The sequence below is a fragment of the Garra rufa genome, chromosome 1, assembly GCF_049309525.1.
Source record: "Garra rufa chromosome 1, GarRuf1.0, whole genome shotgun sequence".
Taxonomy (NCBI): domain Eukaryota; kingdom Metazoa; phylum Chordata; class Actinopteri; order Cypriniformes; family Cyprinidae; genus Garra; species Garra rufa.
Genome location: NC_133361.1, coordinates 95,151,882 through 95,157,045, shown reverse-complemented (window position 1 = coordinate 95,157,045; position 5,164 = coordinate 95,151,882). Strand labels below are relative to the sequence as shown.

At 45.9% G+C, this 5,164-nt stretch overlaps 2 non-coding genes across 2 annotated transcripts; both read right to left on the bottom strand.

Annotated features, from left to right (window-relative positions):
* Window positions 1–889: 889 nt before the first annotated feature.
* On the bottom strand, window positions 890–962 carry trnar-ccu (transfer RNA arginine (anticodon CCU)). The gene has a single exon. It is a non-coding gene; the product is annotated as a tRNA-Arg (tRNA).
* A 1,199-nt stretch (window positions 963–2,161) lies between these two features.
* On the bottom strand, window positions 2,162–2,234 carry trnar-ccu (transfer RNA arginine (anticodon CCU)). Its single transcript has one exon. It is a non-coding gene; the product is annotated as a tRNA-Arg (tRNA).
* Window positions 2,235–5,164: the final 2,930 nt, after the last annotated feature.

The window sequence follows — 5,164 nt, the reverse complement described above, 5'->3', positions numbered from 1 at the left end:
GTGCAATCCTTGCTGGTTTCCCCTCCCATAAAAAGTCAAGAAAACATTTCTTCAACCTCCGTTCTGTCCATAAAGGTATTTCAGAAACATATAAAACATACCAAAGTTTAGAAACCATTAAAACATTCAATATTAAAACCTTCCCCTTCAAGTTTAAAGTTCTCAATTTCCAAAAATTTAATCTTCTCTCTATATCTGTTACTAGTTGCTCCCACATTTCATCTCTTACTTTCCTCTCATTCTTCCCCATTAAAACTCCTAAAATCCTAATTTCTTCCACTTCCTTAAAATTAAAACAATCCATTAAAACCATAGCTTTACCAAATCTCATATATACTGTTTTCTCCTCATTTACTTTACTTCCAGACCCACTACAATATTCTTTTACCAGCTTCATAACTTCTTTAACACTCTCTTTTCCCTTTACAATTATTGTTGTGTCATCAGCATATTGAAAAACTTTCCCCTCAGCCATCGACCTCTGGGTTATGGGCCCAGCACTCTTCCGCTGCGTCACTCTGCTTGACATGATGTAGAGGTCGTGCACTGGTCTCTTCAACATAACATGAATCTTGCACACATTTCTAACTTGTCTTGAAGCACTTGGGCACAAATAAAAGTGAAACAAGCTTAGCAGAGGATGGTTTCGATCCATCAACCTCTGGGTTATGGGCCCAGCACGCTTCCGCTGCGCCACTCTGCTCACCTTGATGTAGAGGCCGTACACTGGTCTTTTCAACATCACTTGATTTTGGCACACGTTTTTAGCTTGTCTTGCAGCACCTGAGCACATATAAAAGTGAAACAAGATTAGCAGAGGATGGTTTCGATCCATCGACTTCTGGGTTATGGGCCCAGCACGCCTTCGTTGCGCCACTCTGCTGAAAGTCACCCCAGATGGGACTCGAACCCACAATCCCTGGCTTAGGAGGCCAGTGCCTTATCCATTAGGCCACTGGGGCTGTCACGCAGCTGTCTACTTTTTCTTTTAGTTCTTCATCTCATTCAGCTTCTGGATGAACAACTTTTGTGAGAGGACCAAGTGACTTTAGGTTTTCACAAACAGGCTCTGAACATTTCTCTTTTTTGGGGGCTCTGTTATATATACAAGCTCAGAAGTCTTAGCAGAGGAAGGTTTCGATCCATTGACCTCTGGGTTATGGGCCCAGCACGCTTCCGCTGCGCCACTCTGCTTGACTTGATGTAGAGCTCGTGCACTGGTCTTTTCAACATAACATGATTCTTGCAGAAATTTCTAACTTGTCTTGAAGCACTTGGGCACATATAAAAGTGACACAAGCTTAGCAGAGGATGGTTTTGATCCATCGACCTCTGGGTTATGGGCCTAGCACGCTTCCGCTGCGCCACTCTGCTTGACTTGATGTAGAGCTTGTGCACTGGTCTTTTCAACATAACATGATTCTTGCAGAAATTTCTAACTTGTCTTGAAGCACCTGGGCACAAATAAAAGTGAAACAAGCTTAGCAGAGGATGGTTTCGATCCATCGACCTCTGGGTTATGGGCCCAGCACGCTTCCGCTGCGGCACTCTGCTTGTCTCGATGTAAAGCCTTTGCACTGGTCTTTTCAACATAACTTGAATCTTGCACACATTTCCAACTTTTCTTGCAGCACCTGGGCACATATAAAAGTGACACAAGTTTAGCAGAGGATGGTTTGGATCCATCGACCTCTGGGTTATGGGCCCAGCAAGCTTCCGCTGCGCCACTCTGCTCTCCTTGAAGAGAGAACCACACGCCGGTCTTTTCAAAACCACTTGAGCCTGGCACACATTTCTACCTAGTCTATTATGTATGAATATTTTTGCAAATTACAACAAGTTTACCAGTTGCATCGTCGTTTCTTTGAGCAGCACCTGGGCACATATGAAAGCGAAAAAAGCTTAGCACAGTATGGTTTCGATCCTTCGACCTCTGGGTTATTGGCCCAGCACGCTTCCGCTGCGCCACTCTGCTTGTCTTGATATAGAGCCTGTGCGCTGGTCTTTTCAACATAACATGATTCTTGCACATATTTCTAACTTGTCTTGCAGCACTTGGGCACATATAAAAGTGAAACAAGATTAGCAGAGGATGGTTTCGATCCATCGACCTCTGGGTTATGGGCCCAGCACGCCTTTGTTGCACCACTCTGCTGAAAGTCACCCCAGATGGGACTCGAACCCACAATCCCTGGCTTAGGAGGCCAGTGCCTTATCCATTAGGCCACTGGGGCTGTCATGCAGCTGTTTACTTTTTCTTTTAGTTCTTCATCTCATTCAGCTTCTGGATGAACAACTTTTGTGAGAGGACCAAGCGACTTTAGGTTATCACGAACAGGCTCTGCACATTTCTCTTTTTGGGGGGCTCTGTCATATATACAAGCACAGAAGTCTTAGCAGAGGATGGTTTCAATCCATCGACCTCTGGGTTATGGGTCCAGCAAGCTTCCGCTGCGCCACTCTGCTTGACTTGATGTGGAGCTCGTGCACTGGTCTTTTCAACATAACATGATTCTTGCACAAATTTCTAACTTGTCTTGAAGCACTTGGGCACAAATCAAAGTGAAACAAGCTTAGCAGAGGATGGTTTCGATCCATCGACCTCTGGGTTATGGGAACAGCACGCTTCCGCGGCGCCACTGTGCTTGTCTTGATATAGAGCCTGTGCACTGGTCTTTTCAACATAACATGATTCTTGTACATATTTCTAACTTTTCTTGCAGCACTTGGGCACGTACAAAAGTGAAACAAGCTTAGCAGAGGATGGTTTCGATCCATCGACCTCTGGGTTACGGGACCAGCACGCTTCCGCTGCGCCACTCTGCTTGACTTGATGTAGAGCTTGTGCACTGGTCTTTTCAACATAACATGATTCTTGCGCAAATTTCTAACTTGTCTTGAAGCACCTGGGCACATGTGAAAGCGAAAAAAGCTTAGCAGAGTATGGTTTCGATTCTTCGACCTCTGGGTTATTGGCCCAGGACGCTTCCGCAGCGCCACTCTGCTTGTCTTGATATAGAGCCTGTGCGCTGGTCTTTTCAACATAACATGATTCTTGCACATATTTCTAACTTGTCTTGCAGCACTTGGGCACATATAAAAGGGAAACAAGATTAGCAGAGGATGGTTTCGATCCATCAACCTCTGGGTTATGGGCCCAGCACGCTTCCGCTGCGCCACTCTGCTCACCTTGATGTAGAGCCCGTACACTGGTCTTTTCAACATCACTTGATTCTGGCACAAGTTTCTAACTTGTCTTGCAGCACCTGAGCACATATAAAAGTGAAACAAGATTAGCAGAGGATGGTTTCGATCCATCGACCTCTGGGTTACGGGACCAGCACGCTTCCGCTGCGCCACTCTGCTTGACTTGATGTAGAGCTCGTGCACTGGTCTTTTCAACATAACATAATTCTTGCAGAAATTTCTAACTTGTCTTGAAGCACTTGGGCACAAATCAAAGTGAAACAAGCTTAGCAGAGGATGGTTTCGATCCATCGACCTCTGGGTTACGGGACCAGCACGCTTCCGCTGCGCCACTCTGCTCACCTTGATGTAGAGCCCGTACACTGGTCTTTTCAACATCACTTGATTCTGGCACACATTTCTAACTTGTCTTGGAGCACCTGAGCACATATACAAGTGAAACAATCTTAGCAGAGGATGGTTTCAATCCATCGACTTCTGGGCCCAGCACGCTTTCGCTGCGCCACTCTGCTGAAAGTCACCCCAGATGGGACTCTGTTTTGCTCGTTCATTCTCGTGAGTGTGTACATTCCACCGCAAGCGCACGTGAGCCTGGCGTTACAGAAACTCGCTGATCACATCACAGAGACAGAACAACAACACCCGGACTCTGTTTTAATCATTCTTGGGGATTTTAATAGAGCAAATCTCTCCTGTGAACTTCCAAAATACAGACAGCACATCACATGTCCGACCAGAGATAGAAATATATTGGACCACTGTTACACCACAATAAGGAATGCATATCACTCTGTCTCACGGGCAGCTTTGGGACTTTCTGATCACTGCCTGGTTCATCTTATACCAACCTACAGGCAACAACTTAAATCTGCTAAACCTGTAGCAAAGTCTGTAAAGAGATGGACCAACGAAACAGAGCGGGCTTTACAAGCCTGTTTCGAATGTACTGATTGGAGTGTTTTTGAAGCTGCTGCTACTGATCTGGACGAGCTTACAGAGACTGTTACTTCATATATCAGTTTCTGTGAGGATTTATGCATTCCTACCAGGACTCGCTTAACTTGCAACAACGACAAACCATGGTTCACTGCAAAACTCAGACAGCTTCGTCATGTCAAAGGAAAGGGCACAATGTCTTGTATAAAGAGGCCAAATACACACTGGAAAAGGAGATCAAAGTGGCAAAGAGAAATTATTCCGAAAAGATAAGGAACCAATTTCATTCCAGTGACTCTTCATCAGTGTGGAAAGGTCTAAAACACATCACCAATTACAAGACATCATCCCCCAGCACTTTGCAGAATCAGCAACTGGCAGACGATCTGAACGAGTTCTATTGTCGGTTTGAAAAGACACCATTTACACCTCCAACATCACCCCTCTCCCCCACTCCTGCAACTCCCATTCAAATCAGTGAAGATTAGGTACGCAAGGTCTTCAAAAAGAACAAAAGAAGAAAGGCACCAGGCCCTGACGGTGTCACACCAGCCTGTCTGAAAACCTGTGCAGATCAGCTGGCAGACCCTCACTGGACCCCCTGCAGTTTGCTTATCGTGCAAACAGGTGATGCAGTGAACATGAGTCTACATTTCATACTGCAGCATCTGGACAAATCAGGGACTTACGCGAGGATCCTGTTTGTGGACTTCAGTTCAGCCTTCAACACTATCATCCCAAACCTCCTCCTGCCCAAACTAACTCAGCTCTCTGTGCCCACATCAGTCTGTCAGTGGATCAACAGCTTCCTGACAGACAGGCAGCAGCTAGTGAGGCTGGGAAAATTCTCATCCAGCACCCGTACTATCAGCACTGGCGCCCCTCAGGGTTGTGTCCTCTCCCCACTGCTCTTCTCCCTGTATACAAATGACTGTACCTCCAAAGACCCCTCTGTCAAGCTCCTGAAGTTTGCAGACGACACCACACTTATCGGCCTCATTCAGGACGGTGACGAGTCTGA